We start from the raw sequence: 24913 nt of genomic DNA, 5'->3' as shown, positions 1-24913 counted from the left end.
AGATATTCTAAAGACATTTCAAATTAGTGTATAAGAGAATACAATCACTACAATTTAAATACCCCATTATAAAAACTTTAGCTATATTTGCAAAGTGACTAAATTCAAAATACTGTTTTTTCATTATCACTGAGGGAGGGCAGGGCTAAAAGACACCAATGATTGGAGTTCCCATCATGGCACGGTGGAAACGAATCTGACTAGGAACCATGAGGTTATGAGCTCAATCCCTGGCCTCACTCAGTGGGTTAAGGATCTGGCTTTGGTGAGCTGGTGTTGTCAAGAGCTGTGGTATATAGGTCGCAGACGTGGCTTGGATCCCACGTTGCTGTGGTGTAGGCCAGCAGCTGTAGCTCCTATTAGACCCCTAGCCTGGGAACCTCCATATGCTGCTAGTGCAGCCCTAAAAAGACAAAAAGACAAAAAGACAAAAAAAAAAAAAAAAAAAAAAAAAAAAAAAAAAAAAAAAAGACACCAATGATTGAGCAGCATTGCTACCAAGGTCACTTTGTATGTTCTGTACTTTTTGTATTTTGTGGATTTGGGGGTGGGTATAGATTATTTCACTTAATCCTCAAAACTACTCAGAATGAGGGAGATAATTAACCCATTTATATTATTAACCATGTCTTTAAGAGAAGGAAACAATTCATGACTATAATCTCAATTGGATACTAATGTAATACTCACAAACTATAAAGCAGTATTATTCACTTTTTGACTACTGGAATAAAATGTGGAAAATAAACCAAACACGTATTTCAAAAATAACTCGTACAGTAAAATTGTCCTCAGTTCCTTGTCATCAAGAAAATCAAGAATGATTTGGCATCAGTTAGTCTTAAATCACAGCTCTGTTGTTCACTTGGTAGGTAATCTCGAACACATTTCTTTTTTCTTTTTTTTTTTTTTGTCTTTTTTAAAAGGGCCACACCCTCAGCATATGGAGCTTCCCATAGGGGTCTAATAGGAGCTACAGCCGATGGCCTACATCCCAGCCACAGCAACACCAGACCCGAGACACGTCTTCGACCTACACCACAACTCACGGCAACGTGGTATCCTGAACCACTGAGTGAGGTCAGGGATCAAACCCACGTCCTCATGGACCTTAGTTGGGTTTGTTACTGCTGAGCCACGATGGGAACTCCTCAAACACATTTCTTAATACCTCTGTTTCCATATTTACAAAGCAGGCATGGAGATGTGTACTTCAATACAGTCTAGAAATGTCACTTTCTCCCAGCCCAGTCCCTACCCCGTGTGTAATAAAAGGCAAACAATTTTAGTAATCTAATCTGATACTTAAAATGTTCATTGATATATTAAGTGCATAGATTTGAAATGAAAAATATTACTTATCTTTTAAAATCTTTTGAATTGAATATCTGATACTACAGTTTTCTACTAGCATGGATGTCTATCCTTTCCAATGGCATTTAAAAACACTTTAACAGATAAAGTACTACGATATAGAAAACTTATGATTTTAAAAGTTACCCTTAAATTTTGGTTTCAAAACCTCAAATAAGCTTAGAAGCTTTCAAAATCCTAAACTTTTCTTTTGCAATTCTCTACTTCTTTCCTCTATGTAACTAAGTGTGTGACTACATCTGAGTAAGCCTTAATATCCACTCAGGCAAAATTGTTTTTTAATCTATATATTAAGAAAACTTGGATACAGCATGGCTATATTAACACTTGGAAAATACCACTTCAAAGAGGAGGCTTGTGTCCTCATCTTTGGAAAGAACAGTAAAAGGAAAAAGAAAAGAAAACAGGATCATGCAACACTGTTGTAAGTCTAACTTCAATACATATACTATTTGTTAATAAAATACATTGACACAAAGATAAACTTGAACTGAAAACTGCAGCTACCATTAGCACATTGTAAAAGAACAGAGTATAGAGACTTCCATCATTTATGAATTTACATTGCTATCTGGTGTTAAGAATGTACCACAAATAAAATGTAAGGTTTACAGAAAAAGCAAATGAATTGATCTTAACAAACAGTATGTGCTTTTGCTGGATCACATTATTAATCTAAGGTAACACCTCTGAAAAGGTTTAACACCTTTGAAACATGCAAAAGTGAAATACTTTTCAAATAAAAATAAATAATTTGCACAACTTTTCTGCTTTGAGCTTAAAACCAACTTGGTAATACTGTATCTTATTTACAAATTGAGATTATATCTCAAATAAACCAATGAATAATAAAATGTCTTTCAAAAATATCAAAGGTCTAAGTCAGATAAATCAAAGTTTTTTCCTTTTACTATGTTATTTGAATTTTTACAGTATATAATGAAAAGCTAACAAAACGTAATCCATTAAAGATTGTTGCTTAGATAAGCTCATATAATTATTTTTGCAGCTGTAAAGCATAAAACTCCAGCACTGCCTATGGCTACAGGCAACCCTGCATAAACTTATGAATTTAAGGTTTTTTTCTTTCTTCTACAAAAGCAACTTTTTCTTCTCATACTTGTCCTGAACATTTCCTTTTGGGGAAAAATAGTATGTGTCATATTATAAAGTGATATGAACTTTTAGTTAAATTATCCAATTTTCTTAATTCATCTGTATATTTAAGTAATTAAAATAAAAATTGAATTCAAATGATTGGCAGTATCTTGACAGAAAAGCAAGCAGTATCCATAAGTATCATCAAATACAGATCCTTAAAAAACAACTTTCCTTTTCTTCCCTATCATCTCTATTAATCAAAGTGTATATTTTTGAATATTTCTTGATCTGAGTAGTATGAAATTCTAAAATATGGAACTAACTTTTGAAAAGAAGATTTATTATTAAAAGAGAGAAAATAACATATATAATGTGTCCATGTAGATCTTCTAAAAAGTTGTTATATCACAGTTCATCCTAATAGTATATTTCTTCCATATTTATGTAATTGTTTTATGTTTCTTTTCACTTTTTTTCATTCTGTTAAATTAGAAATAAAACATAAGCGTCATTGAATCTTTGAATCTCCTGGAAGGTTTCTGTCTAAAAAAAAGTCAGCTAAAGTTTATACTTTACAACATAACAAAACATAAAATCATTTGTGTTTCTGAATGCCATTCCCCAACTATAATATAATTCCTGGAATAACTAAAACATGTTTTCAGAAAAGGATTCTAGAAATCAGCACTTTGCAACCTATTTGGGTAATATTGAAAAGACAGGGCAAAGTAAAAAATTAGTTAAACAGAAATAGTTTCAAGTGTAACAGAGTTTTTTTTCTTTTTTTTTTTTTTTTTGCTTTTTAGGGCCACACCCACAGCATATGGAGGGTCCCAGGCTGGGGGTCTAATCAGAGCTACAGCCACCAGCCTATACCACAGCCACAGAAACACAGGATCCAAGCCACATCTGCGACCCACACCACAGCTCACGGCAACACAGGATCCTTAATCCACTGAGTGAGGTCAGGGATGGAACTCATAACCTCATGGTTCCTAGTCGGATTCCTTTCCACTGTGCCACGACAGGAACTCCGGAGATTTTAATTTAACATTTGTAGCACACTTTTTAAGAGCACTGTGGGAAATTTTAGAACTGAATGAAACAAAATTATAGAACACCAGGGGTCTTTGACATCTAATCCATCCTACAAATTTTAAAGGCAAGAGTCCCAACTTGGTTACTAATCTGGGTTACTTGCCAGGAAGAGAACAGAAGAAACCATCAGTGTCCTGATTTCCAAGACAGTGCTCTTTAAAAAACTTTTTTTTAATCATGTCATCATTTTACCATAAAATGCAATTTTTCTATCTAAGCTATTATATTTCCAACAAATCCACTCCATTACTGCAGAAGGTTTGACTTACCAGTGATTGTACATCAACGCACTACAGTCTCATGACTACCCAATTTTGGTAAGGCTCAAATGCTCCAAAAATTAATTTTGTTCCCTTATCATGTGGTGTGGTGAACATCTGTTAACTATATAATACTCTGGCTTCATGAATCACAGAAACTGGGTGTAGGTAGGGGCCTAGGAGATGTGGGATCCAAAATTTTTTTTTTAGAAATTGATAATCTAAGCCTCCTCAGGGAGACAGAAGCACGTTATAGAAGTAATAATAACAATACTGTTAGCAGTATAATAATGCTAGCAATGGCCAAAGTTTATTGAACATTTACTATCTAAGGAATCATAGCAAGAATCCACTCATTTAATGCTCATAACAAGGATATGAGAAAGTGACTTTATTAATGAATCAGGACTTTGTAAAGACTTGGGGGAAGAGCTAGATCACTGCAGAGTCCATCAAGGACACTTTCTATCAACTTGCCCATCTATCTGGCCTTAACACCATGGTCACAATTCTACATACATGGCTATTATTATAATTAATACTCCAGCCTCTTTCCACTAGAACAAGAGTTGAGTGGAGTTCCCGCGCAACGGAAATGAATCTGACTAGGAACCATGAGGTTGCAGTTAGATCCCTGGCCTTGCTCAGTGGGTTAAGGATTTGGTATTGCTGTCACCTGTGGTGTAGGTCGCAGATGCGGCTCAGACCCGGCATTGCTGTGGCTGTGGCGTGGGCCGGCAGCAACAGCTCCGATTAGATCTCTAGCCTGGGACTTCCTCATGCTGCAGGTGCGGCCCTAAAAAGACCGAGAGAAAAAAAAAAAAGGAATAAGAGTTGAGTGAGAAATATCCCTCTTGATACTCAAATGTCCATCTTTTTTTTTTTTTTTTTGGCCGCATATATGGCATATGGAAGTTCCTGGGCCAGGGATCAAATCTGCACTAGCGCTGTGACCTGCACCACAGTTGCAGCAATGCTGGATCCTTAACCCACTGTGCCACATGGGAACTTCCTCAAATTTCTGTCTTTGAATGTATTCTGTATTCTCGGATTTTCTCAGATTTTCCACGTTTGGACGAAGCCAACACAGATTTTCAGTGGCATGCTGAGAATTCAAAACTATCACTTAAGTTACATATGTGGTGTTCTTATTATGATTCTTCTTTCATTTCAATGACAAAATAACTGAGAAAGCTGCACAATAAGTGTTTTAATTAAGTATGTACATTTTAATTAGAAATGGGTATCTTGGGAAAAATATCTTGAGGAAGATAATATGCAGTCCTGGGAATTTTTTTTTGAATATTTTTTCTATTTAAAAAGACTATTTTGTGAATGAAACCCTGCAATAAATTGTAGTAAGCTGTGGACAGGGGAAAGGTGGAAAAATGAATGAAACCCTTAAAAAGAGGGCATAACTGAAGAGAAAGTAAACGAAGAGGTTTATTCCCAAAGACATCTTTACAAGTATTCAGAGACAGCCTGCCTCAGTTACAATGTACCATTTCAATTACTTTCAAAATCACTGATCACTTACTCTTTAACTTTGACTAGAGGATTTATTACTCACTTCCGTGATATTTCTGGTTCTGTAAGTGCCCACTTACATGCTAACACAGGTAAATGTCATTTAATGTCAAAATAGCTGTATTTTAATATAGGAAAGGGAATCTATGTATCTATATCTATATACACACACACACATATGTATATTATATGCATGTATGACTGGGTCACTTTGCTGTACAGAGAAAATTGGCACAACACTGTAAATCAACTATACTTCACTAAAAATATCCAACTAAAATAACTATCTTTCTTTTATTTAACACATCTGTATTGACCATATTATACTTTATGCTTGGCACCTATGCTATAACTTCTATGTTTTTCTTTCAGTACAGTTTGCATAAATGGTTGAGCTAGTCAAGAAGCAACACTAATCTTCACCTTGTCAGGAAATGCTAATACAATAAGGTTTACTTCAGATCATTTTGTATTAAGATCTATATTGCTTTGGGAGCTAGCTAAGAAAGTATATCAAAACGGCCTTATGACTATTTGCATTCCTACTTTTTAAGCCCACAGCATTACCCAGAAGAGTGAAGTGTTATCTGGGGTACAAATGTTTTCAAAACTCTTTAACATTTCTTAAAGTCATAATTCCAAGCTTTTAAAAGCATTCCGACAAAAAGACAGAATGTACAGAAAGATATTTTAACCAATTAAAAAAAGCCAAAATGATAACCTATGAAATTATTCTTCATGAAGTATTACCTATCTTATAGCATCACTTTCTAAAGCTAAGGCATTTGATTTTTTAATTTTTATTTTTTACCCTTTTGCTTTTTAGGGCCACAACCACAGCACATGGATGTTCTCAGGCTACAGTTCAAATCAGAGCTGCAGCTGGCAAGAAAGGGGGGGGATCCGAGCCACATCTGCGAGCTCATCACAGCTCATGGCAATGCCAGATCCCCAACCCACTGAATGAGATCAGGGGTTGAACCCACATCCTCATGGATTCTAGTTGGATTAGTTTCCACTGCACCATGAAGGGAACTTTCAAGGCATTTGATTTTTAAAATGATGTATGCACATATCCATTCTGTATAAGGTTATGATTTAATCATGTTTGTTTCCTAAAAGGTACATATTCACCTTTTAAAAAATTCGAGCAGTTCCTGTCATGGCTCAGTGGTTAGTGAACCTGACAACCCGACTAGCATCCATGAAGACGCAGGTTCAGTCCCTGGCCTCATTCGGGTTAAGGATCCGGCGTTGCCGTGAGCTGTGGTATAGATTGCAGATGCGGCTGTGGCTTAGGCTGGCAGCTGTAGCTCCAATTCAACCCCTAGCCTGGGAACCTCCATATGCTGTGGGTGTGGCCCTTAAATAGGCAAAAAGACAAAAAAAAATTGACAAAATATATCTATGAATGCTCTTCCATAATTACATCATCTTCTACTTGTGTTTTTTATGGCATGCAACCATAAACTTTAAATTATGCTTTGGTTAAGATCCTGGAAGAAAATATGCTTGGTAAAAGCACTTATTTTCTCAACTACTACAGCTTTGGAAGATTCACAAACCCTTAGGCTCTACCCTACAAAAGCAGCATTTTTTTTTCCCCCAAAACTTAAACATTCTGAAAAAGTAACACAGTATGGATGAATGTCAAACATCACTCAGTCTTCACTAGTAATGAATTCAGAGTGCTGCAAATAGAGAAGTTATTGCCAAAGTGAAATAATTAATACCAATTTATTTTTTTGTTTTAAACAACATATGATAGAGGAACAGGCTTAAACACACTTGCATGCTTCTGTGTTCTGCTGGGCTGCAGCAATGGGGACAAGTCGTCTTTGCTTTTGTAATGATTAGAACTACTTCCAGGTCCAAGCCTAAACCACATTCCCATTTTGCAGAAACATGGACAGCACAATGACATAGTTATAAGGCCCTTTTGATATACTTTCTTAGCTAGCTCCCAAAGCATATAGATCTTAACACAAAAGATTAAGAAAATCCCTCATGGCTATCTGCAGTCCATGTTTCCTGGTTTCATTATTTCTCTTCAGGTATCACGTATGCCACAACAATGCAAGGTACATGCTAGTGTTTAATACTGGCACTGAGTCATCAAGACAAAGGGGAGGTAAGTTTGGGATACTAGATTTAAGTAAAACCCTCACTGCATTCCAAAAAATGGCATACATCAATAAGGATCAACACTTAAATACTTAATATTCAGCAGACTTGAAATCTGGGTGATCATAAAACATGTACTGCCAACGTTAGTCAGGTTGCTAAAATCATATGTTCTCACTTAAAGATGTCAGTAGCTTACTAGACATTTGAATTTTACACACTTTATAAATTACATGGATTTATTAAAGAGAAATGCAGCATTTGTAAAACACCCTTTCATAGAGTATTATTTGTAGATAATATCCTTTTAGGGGTCAGAAAATATAAGTCAGGAATTTCAGAATCACCACCCATATCCCTCCATGATACTGTGATTTTAGTAGGTATATTCACAATGGCTCAGTTATTTCCATGCAAAACAGAGAATTTTACACTCTATCTTGCTAGGGTTATTACGAAGGCTAATTATTTAGTGTTTGTACAGGACCTGCCATTTATATGGTGCATTACATCTGTAAAGAAGTATTACTATTAGTCACTATGCAAGGAATTGCCAAATTTCTCAGCTGCCAGTACAAATGGAAAGGAGGACAAAGAATGCCATTGATGAGGGTTTCTAAGTGCCAGCGCAAAAGTCACATACAGAAGTAGCCTGGCAGGGTTAAAAAAACACTGACAAAATGAGGATATCTGAGGTATGGGACCCTGATTGGGGCAAGAGAGACATGTGTTCTTTCTTTTATAAAACCCAACTTTCTATTTAGTGCCCTGCACCAATATAGTCCTTGATCAAAGGAATATACTTATCTATTTATTATTTGACTTTTTGCATTCATATGTCAGCTCCATGAGAAGAAGTTTGTTTTTATCGCTCTATCTAGTGCCTAAAACAATGCCTAAGACATAGTAGACATTCGGTGCATAAATATTTACAATACACCTTCAGTATGCAAGGCATTATACCTGAAATAGTGCAAAAATCAGCACAAGTCATGGTGTACAAGGTATGCAGAGGAGACAGGCAATATTCAAATAGACACACAGACAGATAAACAAGTATAATCATGATACATGCTGTGAAGGAAAAGGACAGGATTGCTGTGTGAGAAACCAATGAGGAACATAACTTAAATAACAGCGAACCTGAAGCCTGAACAATGAGTAGAACTTATCCTAAGGAAGTGCATTGCAGTCAGAAGAGATAATCCAGGTTGAAGAAAGAACCTTCAAAGACTCAGACTCTGCTTAGTGGGACAGGTTGGCAGAAGAAGGAAGGGCCAGACATGCTGTGCACAACTGTCCTAATGGAGGGGCAGCTTTTAATTCCCAAGCGAAGCTACTTCAGTGCTTTTAAGCAGAGCTGGAATTATCATATTTAAATATTCATTTTAGAGATTCTGTGAAGGAAATGAAGAGGGAAATAAGAATTGAAGTGGAGAAACCAATTAGAAAGCTAGTGTAGTAATTAAGGGAAAAATGATAATGTTTTTATACTATTATGATGACACTGAATTTGATGCAAAGGGAAAAGAAGTTTATACAGGAGGGAAAAATCAAATGACTTCTTGAGGGGCTGAAGTTATGAGAAAAAAGTGTCAAAAAGATACCCAGGTTTCTGATTTGAGGAACTAAGCAGGTCATTTTTAAGGTATAGGAGGACAGAAAGACAATCTACAAATAAATCCTCCCATGATGAAGAATAGAAAATAAGAAATCATAGGAAATCCATATTATTAAATTTTATATATATATATAATGTGATTATTTGAGAGTATAAGAATAATATCAAAGTTACTTTATCAATTCAAAAATACTATGGTTTCAAATTCTGCCACTTAGTATTTAACGCAGGGTTCATTTTTACCTGTTTAGACCTTTATGCTACTATACTCCAAATTTCAATTGTTATAATATCTCTTGATTAGTGAACCTATATTATAATTAGTAGGATGACAAATTTAATTTTTTAATAGTTGATGTACAATTTTGTGTCAATTTCTGTTGCACAGCAAAGTGATCTAATCGTACATATATATACCTTCCCTTTCTTATATTATCTTCTATCATGGTCTATCCCAAGAGACTGGATAGAGTTCCCTGTGCTATATGGTAGGACCTCATTGCTTATTCATTCTAAATTTAACCCTAAGCTCCCAGTCCATCCCACTCCCTCCCCTCTCCCCCAGGGCAACCACAAGTCTGTTCTCTATGCTAGGATAACAACTTTTAATTTAGTTTGATGCATATTGTTTTTATCTGACTGAAAACCTGAAACAAAACTAATCTATTTTGACTATATATGTATATACATATACAAACATGTGATTATATATGTATGCATATGTGTGGTGTATATGATATATATGATCACTAATAACTGAAAAAATGTTTTGACATCCATACTTTGCAGCCAATTAGTAAAAACTTGATTAGTCCATTTGTTCGGAGAATAAAACAACTCAAAACATTTAGAGCATTTTTCAGGATTGCCATAATTTAAGCTTAACTTACTATTTAATAACAATAGCATAATAAGTGTTTTGTATAATTAGAATAATCAGAAAATTCACATTTGTCACAAGTTTACAAAATCTCTAAAGCAGAGTAAAATTTCCTGGGAAAATGCTAAATCATGAAACTTTAAGGATTTATTTGTGATTCACTCATTTATTCATTCATTCAATAAAAATACTAACCATTGTATTTGGAGGCAGCAGCTAATAAGATAAACAAGACATAGTCTATCTGCTTTCAAGGCACTTATTTCAGGTTTTTTCTTTCTTTTTTTTCTTTTGTCACAGAATGCCTTGTTCAATTGAAACTTTAGACAAAAGTTCAATATGCAAAATAGATAAAACAGACACAGTTTCACTTCTTCAAACTGGGGCTGTGCTGCAGAGGAATTCAGGTCTATGGTAAACTGACATCTGAGAGGTTACATAAATTCCCCTAGGTCCTCTAGCTATATTGCAGGTAGCTAGTTAAGCGATAACCCTGGATTCAGGTTTGAACCTGGGTTCAGTTGGATACCAGAGCCTCTACTTTTAGCACTACTGGCATTCTAGGAGATAGACAGTCAGACCTGGCAGTTGATAAGAGAACACTTTTGTGCCATTTCAAAAGACTTTCGGCTTTCACTGTTATTTCAAAACGAAATACGTAGTTTTCATTCCTAGCATTTAAGATAATGCCTAAAACAGGCTCATATCACCATAGTTTATAAGACCATAAATTTATGCAATCCAAGTACAACCTCTGCCATTTCTGCCACCTCCTTCGTTGTAAATGAGGACCTAAGTCAGGCACTGAAGGGACTCAAGATTGTATAAATGAGTAACTGGACGTCGTCAGACTAGATCATCAAACAATGAATTAATACTTCGTTTTTATAAAGACATTTTTCTAAAGTGCCTGAGAAAAACCAGAATGTTTTCTAATTAAAATATTTGTTGGGGAAACAAAAGTGGTTGTTAAAAAAAACAAATAGGTGTTTCTTAACCCTCTCAAACACAAGATGCCATCAGCTAAACAGGAGAAGGGCTAAAAGCAATTTTCAGATTTTATTGGGAGTCTAATACTATCAGTCTCAAGGGAGAAAAATCCTCACAGTTTAAAATGATCCCATTAAAACTTCTCCAGTAATCGGGAAGAGACACAGAGAAAAGTTACTGGATTTAAAAACAGGAGTTCCCGTCGTGGCTCACCAGAAACTAATTTGACTAGTATCCCTGAGGACACAGGTTCAATCCCTGGCCTGGCTCAGTGGGTTAAGGACCCGGCGTTGCCGTGTGCTGTGGTGTAGGTCGCAGACGTGGCTTGGATCCCCCATTGCTATGGCTGTGGTGCAGACTAGCAGCCACGGCTCTGAGATTCGACCCCTAGCCTGACAACCTCCATGTGCTGTGAGTATGGCCCTAAAAAGACTAAATAAATAAATAAATAAATATTTTTAAAAAACCCCACAAAAATTAAGAAAACCCAACTGAACTACTCTCACTAATGTATCTTTGTGCAGCGTAATTAAGATTGCCAATTATAACATCCACCCTTCCCAAATGAAAGGAATATTTAAGTGACAGGAAAAAACTAAGTCTAAACAGCACACACACACAGACATATCAACTAAACAAAGGAGTCTTTAATTGGTGACAATCTGCCCTAAATCACTGTTACCATTCCCCAACATAATAAGTTTTAGATCTGTTAATTCCCTGTATCTTCCCCTATCCCAGGCTGTCTGGGGCTTGGGAACAATAATGCCAAGTACCTAACAGCTTTCAGTCTCCAAGGAACATAACAAACATGCAATTGTGTAGCTGTGTGAGTAGCCTTTTCCTAATGAACTACACTGCCCTTGGGAGAGTTCACTCAGCCTTCAACTCTTTGGCAGACAAAGTATAAGACCTCTTTTTCGCTGATAGCTGAAGTCATGTTAACAAGCCCTGCCTTAAGGTAGCAGGAATTAAATCAGTAAAAAAAAGCAAATCATTTTATAATTCTTATTAACAATTGCTATGTTTATCAATAACCCTCAGTGTCTTATGTAATATAAAGTGTATTATGCTTCCTCAGGAAGTAGCAGATGCAAAAAAAAAAACCAAAAAAACGAACATGATGAAGCAATGCAATGTAAATTTCTATAAAAAAATAAAAATGATGAATTGTGAACCATTCCTAAATTGCGTGAGTGTATAGCATCTATTTTCATATCAGATAGTGGAAATAGAAACTTTTTTGTAATGAAGGTTCAATCCCTGCTATAAAGAGCACATTTATTCCCACAGTTCTTCACCGGAACTTCAGCGTAAATCTCAAGTGAGTTTCTGCAAAACATGTGCAATCCACAATAAACAAAGCTAATCTAGTTCCTTTGTAGCTACAACTAGCCAGTGAGGCAATGATAAGAAATTCTGACCAAAGTTACCTCCCAAACCAGTTCATAGTTATAGCTCCTCCTCCTCCTCCTGTGTAATTCTTTTTTTGTTGTTGTTATAACTCTTTTAGATATAAAGACATATTTCGTGTTGGCTATTCTACCTAAGAAGGCCCATTCCTTGGTCCTCACAAATCCGTAAATTATCGGTATCTCCTGCAATAATTTGAAAGACCCTATACTCTTCTGATACTTCAAAACCAATATTTGAAAATTTAAGTGATGGTAAAACATAAAATTTTTTGGCATGCTGTAAACAGTAAATTCAAAAGAAAACTTATCTGTGGCTCTTTTAAGTACATTTGATAAACCATAAAGACCTGTTATGGTTGTTTAAAATAAATATATAAATAAGCTCTCTTTTAAGTTGTAAATTCAACATTATTCATTTTTCTCTTTGAACTTCCACTTCCATTCCAATGCCTATCCAATTTTCTCCTCATACCATATGCTTTTATGCTCGAAAGATTTACTATTGCTTATTGAAGAGCCAATCACAGTTCTCTGTTTTAAAATTAGGGGACTGTGGAATTGTTTCTGTGTTTGCTGCTCTTGAAGTTTTTACACCTCTGCAGGTGCACCTTAGAAAGATTCTAGATGTCTGAGTGCCTTAGAAAGATTCTAGAGGTCATTTATAAAGTGAAAGAAAAGCAAATATAAAATCCAAGACGAGACAGGGGAATCCACAAGCAAGGGCATTTTCAGGCACCTTGGCTTTAGAAAGGATATATAGGGTGGGTGAGAATCTGGAAAATGTAAAACGATCAGACCCTGCACATTTTTGAAATGTACAGGTATTCTGGCTTGAAGATCACTTCCCTCAATGGCTAACTCCCAAACCCACTAATGTAGTCACCAGCTTTGAAGAAGTTAGCACCTCACCTCTATTACAACAGGAGCCACTTACCCTTAAGGCCCAGCATATATAGAACATAATGAATTATCTTCGTTGAGCAATATTTGGTTAAAATCATAAATTTAAGCTGATGTTTTATTTCTTTTATTTTAATTTGTTTGTCTTTTGTCTTTTTAGGGCCGCTCCTGCGGCATATGGAGGTTCCCAGGCTAGGGGTCTAATCAGAGCTACAGCTGCTGGCCTACACCACAGGCACAGCAAGACCTGATCCAAGTCATGTCTGCGATCTACACCACAGCTCATGGCAACGCTGGATCCTTGACCCACTGAGGGAGGCCAGGGATCGAACCAGCAACCTCATGGTTCCTAGTCGATTCGTTTCTGCTGCGCCACAACAGGAACTCCTAAGCTGATATTTTATATGCTTAATGGTAAAATTTGAACATAAACAATCCAAGCCCAATGTAATTATTGTGTTCACTGAGTTCAGTAAATTATCTATGGCTCAATATGTCCAAGTACAATTTTAAATGGTCAGTAGTCAAAATGAGAATCAGATAAGCAAAAACCCAGTCCAATGGGTGAAGAGGACCAAAAGCTTTCTCTGGAGATTTCATGACCTCTGTTTATAATGAGGAACAAATGGTTCCTGGGACCAGATTAGGTGACCAGTTCTTTAAAAATTCCCTACAACCAACTTAAAGAACTATAAAACCATTAGAAACTTCAAGGAACTCAAATAAATACAAAGAAACCTCTCAGTTTCTCTGCAATGCTGGCAAGCTTTGAATTACTTTTCTTCTTTAACAGACCCCATTTGGAACAGCAACATTTCTTGTAAATTAAACAAATGTATAAGGTTATGTTTTTCCACAAGGAGCAGCTGTAACTTATGATTTTCTGACTATTTTTAAATAATTTTATTTTCTAAGTGCCAAAAATTTGTTACTATTTTTTAACCAAGTAGTTTATAACTAGTCAATAAAATCTCTGATGATCATAAAACTTTTGTCTTTATTTTAATTATGTTGATTAATCTGTTTTCTAAATATTTGCTAAGCTCCCTGACATATGCGTTATACAAGTTTCCTCTCAAACATAAACACTTCTTTAATAAGAGTTATAATCAAAACTAAACAAAGAATGACAACTTTAGCTATCAGTTTTAATTATGTATCTTTGATCAACTACTGGAGGATGTACAAAAACTAATTAAATAGCATATAATCTTCTAAGTTGAAATTAATGACAATTCATTTTGACAAAAGGCACAATTGGTGACATTATAATTTTAAATACTCATAAAAGTTTGATTCCTAAAGTCAGCATTATAATTGTTTATGGACAAAAATAAATACTTTTTCATACTATAATACTCAGGGTTCTAAGTAAATTTGGTGTTCCTATCCTTAGTCATGTGTATTCAGACTCAAAAAGCCCAATTTCATCAAAAAGTCTACAAAACTGAAATTCACACTTATTTTCAAGATAGGAATATTTTCTTTATTAACAATAATGCAAGATTGTATTTTCCTGATAAATTACAAAACATTTTTTCTAGCTTTAAATAAACTTCCTTGACTCATATGACTTGGTCCGCTTTAAATGGATGATTATTTTTAATTGACAGTGATCTAAGATTTAACAGGGATGAAGTACTGAACTTACAGACATTATGGAGGAATCCCAACATCTCATTGAGCAAAAGTTCAGTCTAATAAAGATTATTTATTGGTTTAAAAAAATGACAAAACATCAAATGCTCCTTTGACCTGAATACTAAAAGGCGGAAAATAAAATTTAAAACACATTGTTGTTTCTACCCTTAATCGTATTTCTACTTGATATTTTATTTGTTTTTACTTGTTTAACCATTTTAAAATTCACTGTTTAAAAAGAGAGGTTTATGTGAACATAAAATAATCGGAGATATACATCATTTAATGTTCCAGTGTCACTAAACAAATGATAAGGCAGCATTTCTTAATCACACATTTCTTAATTTTTTTCTTTTGTGTTCTCAAGGGCAGAACTAGAGCGAAAACTTTTTACTTGAGTTATACATATCAATTTCATCTTTAACTTCTCCAAAATATAAGGTCGTGACCAACGTTTCATATAAGGAAAAATCAGCTGGCTTTAACTTTTCTGACTGAAAGTATAACATTTTAAGAGTTACTAACTTTATTGTCTTTACTAATGAAACTATTTACACTGCTCTTTAAACATTTAAATAATAAAAATAACACTATTTTTCTTTCCTTAAAAACAAAAGAATCAAAGAAAAGGCATTTCAAAACATCATGACCAATAAAGAAAAAAAATGCAAACGGTAATTATACAATGCTCCTGGATTTGAGGAGAACATAGATATGTTGAAAAGGGAAATTAAATATGTAAGAAGAAGATGAAACAAGCACCATACAGCATGGTAAGTGACAAAAGAGAAATAATTTTATTCCCAAACACTATGAATAATTGACAGCTACTACAACCCTAATTAATTGATCTAAGTAATACTTGAAAGAAACATTTCACAACATATCTAACAAGGATAAGAGTTGGCTTAAAGTCAAGCTTAAGTCAGCAATTAAAGTAGCCTATCTAGCATTACATGGTCCTATAAATTCAGCATTGGCAGCAAAATAACAAGTAAAAGTAAAAACACAAGAAGAGCTCAATTAATAAAGAAATTTCTTGCAGGGTTTTTTGGTTTTGTTCCCTAACGGCTAGAAAATAAACTACTAAAAGTATTTATACCAAGTACATAGGAACTTCAATGCTTTGAAGCTGTTCTTAATATTTTTTAATAATGATTTTTATTTTTTCCATTATAGCTGGTTTACAGTGTTCTATCAATTTTCTGCTGTACAACAAAGTGACACAGTCACACATACATATATACATTCTTTTTTCTCACATTACCATGCTCCAACATAAGGGACTAGAAATAGTTCCCTGTGCTTATCCATCCCAAAGGCAATAGTCTGCATCTATTAACCCAAAATTCCCAATTTATCCCACTCCCTCCCCCACCCCCTTGGCAACCACAAGTCTATTCTCCAAGTCCATGATTTTCTTTTATGTGGAAAGATTCATTTGTGCCATATATTAGATTCCAGATATAAGGGATATCATATGGTATTTGCCTTTCTCTTTCTGACTTACTTCACCTAGTGTGAGAGTCTCTAGTTCCATCCACGTTGCTGCCAATGGCATTTTTTTCATGGCCAGTCGTATTCCATTGCGTATATATACCACATCTTCCTAATCCAATCATCTGTCAATGGACATTTAGTTTGTTTCCATGTCTTGGCTATTGTGAATAGTGCTGCAATGAACATGCGGGTGCATGTGTCTTTTTCAAGGAATGTTTTGTCCAGATACATGCCCAAGAGTGGGACTGCTGGGTCATATGGTAGTTCTATGTGTAGTTTTCTAAGATACCTCCATACTGTTTTCCACAGTGGTTGTACTAACTTACATTCCCACCAATAGTGCAAGAAGGTTCCCTTTTCTCCACAAACCACCATTTGTTATTTATGGACTTATTAATGATGGCCATTTTGACTGGTGTGAGGTGGTATCTCATGGTAGTTTTGATTTGCATTTTTCTAATAATCAGTGATGTTGAGCATTTTTTCATGTGCTTGTTGGCCATCTATGTATCTTTGGAGAAATGTCTACTCGGGTTTTTTGCCCATTTTTCAGTTAGGTTGTTGGCTTTTTTGCTGTTGAGTTGTATAAGTTCTTTGTATATTTTAGAGATTAAGCCCTTGTCAGTTGCATCATTTGAAACAATTTTCTCCCATTCCATAAATTGTCTCTGGTTTTTTTTATGGTCTCCTTTGCTGTGCAAAAGCTTGCCAATTTGATTAGATCCCATTGGTTTATTTTTGCTTTTATTTCTGCTGCTTTAGGAGACTGACCTGAGAAAGCATTTGTAAGGCGGGTGGCAGAGAATGTTTTGCCTCTGTTCTCTTCCAGGAGTTTGATGGTGTCTTGTCTTACATTTAAGTCTTTAAGCCATTTTGAGTTTATTTTTGTGCATGGTGTGAGGGGTGTGTTCCAGTTTCAGTGATTTACATGTGGCTGTCCAGTTTTCCCAGCACCACTTGCTGAAAAGACTGTATTTTTCCCATTTTATATTCTTTCCTGCTTTGTTGAAGATTAATTGACTGTAGGTTTCTCGGTTTATTTCTGGATTCTCTGTTCTGTTCCATTGGTCTGTATGTCTGCTTTGGTACCAGTATCACACTGTCTTGATGACTGTGGCCTTGTAATATTGCCTGAAGTCTTGGAGAGTTATGCCTCCTGCTGGGTTTTTGTTCCTCAGGATCGCTTTGGCAATTCTGGGTCTTTTGTATCTCCATATAAATTTTTGGATTGTTTGTTCTACTTTGGTGAAAAATGTCATGGGTAATTTGATAGGGATTGCATTGAATCTGTAGATTGCTTTGGGTAGTATGGCCATTTTTACAAAATTAAAATTTTCCAACCCGGGAGCATGGAATAACTTTCCGTTTCTTTGAATCCTCTTTAATTTTCTTGATTAATGTTTTATAGTTCTCAGCATATAAGTCTTTCATCTCCTTGGCCAGGTTTTTTCCAGGTATTTAATTTTTGGGGGGTGGGTGCAATTTTAAAGGGTACTGTATTTTTTTATTCCTTTTCTAATATTTCATTGTTAGTATCAGAAATGCAACTGATTTCTGAATGTTATTCTTATATCCTGTTCTTAATATTTTAATCACTGAAAGGTATCTCCGATTTAAATAATCTTTGTGATCATTTATCACCTTTACCATAAAAGTAAAATTTGTACCATAATCTTCCAAACTATCATATGATCAAAATATTTTTTGAAGCAACTGTGTTTAGCTAACCATGTTCCCATATCCCCATCATGAAGTGTGATGTAAAATGATGCTACTTTCTCCTCATCTCCAAACCCCACTTAATTGATTGTCTGCCTTTTTATTTCTTCATTTTTAATTTTATTGCAATGAACAAACACTTGAGCTCCGTACTCCTGGGAGCTTTTGAAAAACTGTTTCTGTCTATGACATTGCCAATGCTGAAACCACCAGTAGGACTTGACTCTAGGGCATTTCCTCAGCTAACCCTCCTTCTGGCTTCCTTCCACAGCTCCCACTGCATTTCATACCTGCAACTTCTTACCTTAGGCTTCAAAGACTGGAAGTCTGTCTAGAAAGGAATTTGAAACCCACATAGACAGTGTAAGTACTTTAATCTGTTAAGGTTAATATGTGAAGTAAAGTTTATAGGGTAGAGGTGTAAGAGATAATTATGCACTAAAAGATTTAATTTTACTTAGAAGCTACAAATAGAAGTATTCTAAATGTGGATTTTCTTTTTGTTTTCTCTGGAATTTTTTATTTTTTGAATTCAATATATTTGACATATATCATTGTATAAATGTAAGATACACATGTTACTTTGATACATTTAATATATTGTAATATGACTGCCATGGTAGCTACATTTCATATTATATAATTATAGTACAGTATTGATGTCCTTATTATATTGTGCAATAGATCACTTGGGCTTATTTACTGCTCATTGCAAGTTTTTACTGTTAAATGACATCAATTTTATCCCTATTCCCATCCCTGGTAACCAGCATTTTACTCTGTTTTTTACAAGTCTGACTTTTTTAGATTTTTTACAGATAACTGATTTCACATAGTACTTGTCTTTTTCTGTCTGTCTTACTTAGCATAATGTGCTCAAGATCCAGCCCAAATTGCCAGAAATAGATGTGGATTTTCTCTTCTTTTCTTTTCTTTTCTTTTTGTCTTTTGTCTTTTGAGGGCCGCACCCACGGCATATGGAGGTTCCCAGGCTAGGGGTCTAAATCAGAGCTGCACCTGCCAGCCTACGCCACAGCCACAGTAACACCAGATCCAAGCCACATCTGTGACCTATACCACAGCTCACGGCAATGCCAGATACCTGAACCCATTGAGCGAAGCCAGGGACTGAACCTGCAACCTTGCAGTTCCTAATCAGATTCATTTACGCTGCCCCACCATGGGATCTCTGGATGTGGATTTTCAATAGATAATTGTGCTTTAACTTAAAGTAGAGGAAAAATTCTAGTATATTTTCAACTTAATTAAGGAGGATTTAGTTAAATATTCTAAAGATTAATACTTTGAAGGCATGAGACAGATAAAAGACAAGCAGTCAATTCTATGGTCTATGGTCTTATTCTACATGTTTATTATTTTGAATAACACAGTGTTTGGGGGATTTTTTTTGGCCATGCCCATGGCATGAGGAAGTCTCCAGGCCAAGGACTGAACCCAAGCCACAGAAGTACCAATGTCATATCTTTAACCACTAGGGCCACCAGGGAACACCCTAGAGTGTTTTAGTTAAAAGGAACTTAGTGATCTTTTTAATCCATGTCTTCTCCTTTTACAGATGGGAAGACTGAATTTAGCAAGGTTAAGTAACTTGTTTAACGTTATAATAACTCAAACAGATTAAGAAAGTCCACTGACTTCCAATTAGAGTATCATTTCTAGTGACAATTAATGGAATCCAAAGATACCTATGAGTTTTTAACTGCAAAAAAAAATTTTTTTTTTAAATTTGAGATGGAAGGAGCTTTAATTGGGGGCTTGAAAGTCCTTGGGAGCCACAAGATTTATTAAAGGTGGTTCACTGGGGAAGGGTTGCTTATTTCATAGTTTTCCTGCTAGGTCAGGCCCAGAAACCTAACACTTCAGAAGAGGATTGTACTACTACACTAAGTAATATCACTGTATTAAACATTAACCACATGACAAAATTAACTAAACCATTTCTTTAACAACCATTAAAAATTCAGTACTATTATCTGTTAGTTTACTTTCAGTTTTGAAAACCTTTCAAGCTTAGGAATTTCATTCTTAGGCTCATGAATTTCGGTTGAAGACAATGTCATCATAATCTCTACCTGTCACAGAGATATAAGGCCTGTACTGGTATAATAAATGGTTCCTTCTGTCATCGTGACAGCTATAAAAAGTGACAGCTCTCTTAAGAGTGAATACTTACTTTAGCTTAACAAGAGGCTGTACAAAAAATAAGCTGATGCTTTGGGTGATTTTTCTTTAAGTAAAGGTATATAAAATATACATTTTATATACATATAAAATGTAAGGTACTGCATGGTTAAAGAGAAACATTTACCCATTAGTTTTTATTATAATTTCAGGCCTTTCTTCAAGTTCTGTATATGTAGACGCAGTGGGATATGGTTGTTGCCTAACTCAGGGAGTTCAGGGAAGGCAAGTGCTCTTTCATTTGGAACTGGGTCCAAGCTAACATTTTGAGTCCACGTGAAAGAGAAGACTAATCTTAAAATGTCCGTTCACTTCTAAGTCAAACTTCACAGGGAGATAACAGCGATTATTTAAAAAATCATTTTAAATTTAGAAAATCATTAAATTTATTATGAAAATAAATTCGATAAAAATACTTATAATGCTAGACATACAGCAATCTCAGTTGTTTTACTAACGAGAAAGTTATCTTAAGCTAATATATATATATATTTAACTTAAAAAAAGCTACTTTAGAAAGATGATCCTTTTACTAAGGGAACGAGTAGGAGAAAAAAATTTTTCATAAAGGGAAAGAGGAGGCAAAGTGTATTTTTACATCATTATAGTTAGTAAGCATTAATATCTACCAGAGTGTCACACTTATAAGGTGGTCTTTGGAAACACTGTATAGTGTAAGATAAATAAATGAGTAAGCCAAAGATTTCCAGTCTCATTTTATCATGTATTTTAATAGAGGGCAAAGCCAGTTAAACAGATGGCACTCAGGATTTCTCAATGAATTCAGCATCTGTGTGTACATGTTGCATAAATGCCAATTAAAATGTGTCCGAGTAAATTTACATCCCTTGCTGATAGAAAGTAAGCCAATCTTCCTGGCTCAGGATCAAGGTTAAACTTAATCATCTGCTGAACTTACAGCCGGTCGCTCTCAAATTGTACAGAAATTCCCAGTGATATAATAAAAACAGAACTCCTATTGATTTGTATTTATTTACATTTATAACTCATTTCTAAAGCCTTGGGCTAGAGCTCAAAGGGAAAAAAAGTTACCATTTGTATGACTTGGCCAACTACACTTTTAACCATATTTCCAACAAATACCTCTTTGATTAAAATGCCTGCCTGAATAAATTTTCCTAACCTCCTCGTAACTTCCTAGTTGAGACAATTTTGTTTAAAAATTATCCTTTCAAAATGATCTTGAACAAAGGAAAAAGGCATGTAGCAATTGGTCTATCATTTATATAGGAAAGAAGTGAATCTGTTTCAGAATGACAGGCAGCCATGAAATTATTTGAAACAATTCCTCCTAAAGGAACATAAAAATGGCTTCACCTGACATCTTTTTGACACAATCTTTTTCTGCAGCATCCCTCACCCCCAGTTCATGTGTACCTACCTAAAGCTTTGTTAGGCTATATTAGGCTTGCTCTTTTTGAATTTCAAAACTTCAGTACCCACATTACTCATTCTAAAGTGAAATTTTGAACTTGTTATTAAAAATAGGCACCACATTGCAAGGGAATATTACACAGGCATTAAATATAATGTTCTTTTTAAAATAAAGCAATAAAATGCTCAAGATAAAATGTTAATTGAAAAAGAAAGCATATAAAAATAGGTATGACCACGTTCCCAAACGTATGCTCTATAAAACGCTAGTTCAAAGTGATCTTAATAGGTATTTGCTTAAAAAAAAAGTAAGAGATTTATGTTTGGAAAATGTTAATTACAACCAACCTTTGGAATATTATAATATTCATTAGCATATTAAAAGTATTGTGAAGTCTTACAGTAAAGAAACTCATTTAACTTTGTTGCCCTAATATTTTCCAAACACATTCGACCATGCCAATTTTCCTTCATTAATTTTTATTAATTATTTGAGAAACATCAGTGCCCTCTTTCTAAAATAAAATCCTTGGTAATATGCTTTGGGAAAGGCCAATATAAAATATGTTTCTAATTTTGTAAAAAACATAATTAAATATATGTGTAGAAAGCAGAGGCATAAAGAGAAGATAAACTGTTAAGAGCAGTCATTTCTGAGTCATGAGATTATGAATGATTTTAATCTCCTACATCCATTTCTAAGTGTCTGATTTTTAATGCAGTGAAGCTATATTGTTTTTATAAGAGAGAAAAACACTCTGTAGTAAATACCATCTTATTTTATGTATTGCACCACTATACATGATATTATTTCTCATCTCTCTACTACAAAGAGCTAAAAATCTAGCAGTTAGTAGATGGAAGGTTTTTTTTTTTTGGTCTTTTTTTGCCATTTCTTGGGCTGTTCCCACCACATATGGAGGTTACCAGGCTAGGGGTGGAATCGGAGCTGTAGCCACCGGCCTAGGCCAGAGCCACAGCAACGTGGGATCCGAGCTGTGTCTGCAACCTACATCACAGCTCATGGCAACACCAGATCCTTAACCCACTGAGCAAGGCCAGGGATTGAAACCGCAACCTCATGGTTCCTAGTCAGATTTGTTAACCACTGAGCCACGACGGGAACTCCAATGGAAGGTTTTGAATTAAGAACTGATTCTCATTTAATCCTCACAGAGGCTGATGGAGTTGCCATTATTTTATAAATGGAGAAATTGATATTTTGCTTGGATTATAGGGTAATCAGGATTCCATCCTAGGTCAATCTGATGTCAAATCCAATCTTTTTAAACACTAAGCTCTGTTAAACCCTGAGGACAAGAATTACGCTTCATATTAGATATTCCCAAAGTATGTCAAAATAGTACCATGCAATAATAGCCAAATAAAACTAACACTCATCAGATATTAGCTGCAAGGTGTGTGTGTGTGTGTGTTAAATAAGACACTAACATTTAATGAGTATATTGCAGTATAGTTGATTTACAATGTTGTGATAATTTCTGCTGTAAAACAAATTGATTCAGTTTTACATGTACATGCATCCATTCTTTTTCAGATTCTTTTCCACATAGATTATCAGAGAATATTGGGCAGAGTTCTCTGTGCTATACAGCAGGTCTCTGTTGTCCAGTCATTCCATACACCACGCTGTGCATATGCTAATCCCAGACTCCAGTCCATCCCCAGTCCCAACTGTCCCCTTTGGTAACCATGTTTTTCAGTCTATAAGTCTGTTTCTATTCTGCAATAAGTTCATTTGTATCCTTTTTTTAGATTCCACATATAATTGATACCATATGATGTTTGTCTTTCAATAACTTTACTTAGTATGATAATCTCTAGGTCCATTTATGTTGTTACAAATGGCATTCTTTCATTCTTTTTAAATTAAGCTCTTTCTTTAGGAAAAAAGCTTAGAAGACAAATTAAGTTCAAATTCCTTATGTCAGTAGGTAGATGTTTATTCATTCTACTCATGTGTATTTCCTAAAATGATGAAATTAAACTGTTATCCAAAGGGGATGAAAAAATTCATATTAGAAATCTACTTGGATTTTGATAAATGTTTATATCTCTCTTTATAAAAACATATGTTTTCAAAATATAATGGTAAGAAAAAGTATTTTAGAGAGCTAATATTCTATGATTTTCTGACTAACAGATTTGGATAAGAAAGAAAAACATTTCATGACTCAATATGGTGTACTGGATGATCCCCAAACTCATGATTTTTCTTTAGTTTTATTAGTTATGTCTCTTTCCACCCTTAGCAATCAGTACCTGGCACAATGGGGGTACAGAAATGTTGGTTGCTCTCTTTAACATACAATAGGTTTCAGAACACTCTACCCAAAAATATGGCACATTAAATATTTTAAGATGAAGGAATCTGAGAAATGGCAGGTAGAATAAGTTCTCTCTAGGAGTTCTCCTTGTGGCTCAGCAGAAATGAATCTGACCAGTATCCATGAGGATGCGGGTTCAATTCCTGGCCTTGCTTGGTTAAGGATCCAGAATTGCTATGAACTGTGGTGTAGGTTGCAGACATGGCTGGGATCCCGCATTGCTGTGGCTGTGGTGTAAGCCGGCAGCTGTAGCTCAGATTCGACCCCTAGCCCCTGGCCTGGAAACGTCCATATGCTACAGGAGTGGCCTAAAGAAAAAAAGAAAAAGTTCCCTCTGACCTCCCACTTCTCCTCCTGGTCATAAGGCCTTCATGTGAGGGGTGCCCTGCTATCCCTGGAAGAAAGAAGCATCCTTATTGTCAAAGACGGAGGGCCCCTGAGAGGAACCTGAACAAATAGGTCTTGCTTATTTTCATCCTCTTTACTATCCTTAGCTCACACCCCTTGGTCCTACAATATTTTTCCGTGACTTTCTACTCTTCTTGTATAAAAAGGCTCACTTATTTTAACTGTTTCTTTAGATTTTCATCTCCTTGTGAAGGCTCCTGTGACATGTAAAACTAACATTAATGAAATTTGTATGTTTTTCTCTCGTTAATCTGTCTTTTGTCAGTCCAATTTACAGGGCACCTGTCAGAAAACATAGGAGGGTGTAGGGAAAAAAAAAAATTTTCCTTCCCTACGCACATCTTAATAGTTTTAGGATGGAATTGCTTTAATAGTAAGTCTAATTCCCATCTTGATATCTTTACTAAGCT

General features: G+C 35.2%; 1 protein-coding gene across 24 annotated transcripts in view; it reads right to left on the bottom strand.

The window, feature by feature from the left end:
- The window catches only part of ROBO1 (roundabout guidance receptor 1), a 1127179-nt gene that overhangs the window by 137467 nt on the left and 964799 nt on the right, over positions 1-24913 (bottom strand). The gene's annotated exons all lie outside the window — the stretch shown is intronic.

Source organism: Sus scrofa, chromosome 13 (assembly GCF_054392235.1).
Source record: "Sus scrofa isolate SSC_HxYL_T2T_F1_AM1 chromosome 13, Sscrofa_HxYL_maternal_Yorkshire_Landrace_v2.0, whole genome shotgun sequence".
In the NCBI taxonomy this organism is placed as follows: domain Eukaryota; kingdom Metazoa; phylum Chordata; class Mammalia; order Artiodactyla; family Suidae; genus Sus; species Sus scrofa.
The sequence above is the reverse complement of the archived record's forward strand: the minus strand, read 5'-3'. Positions and strand labels throughout refer to the sequence as shown.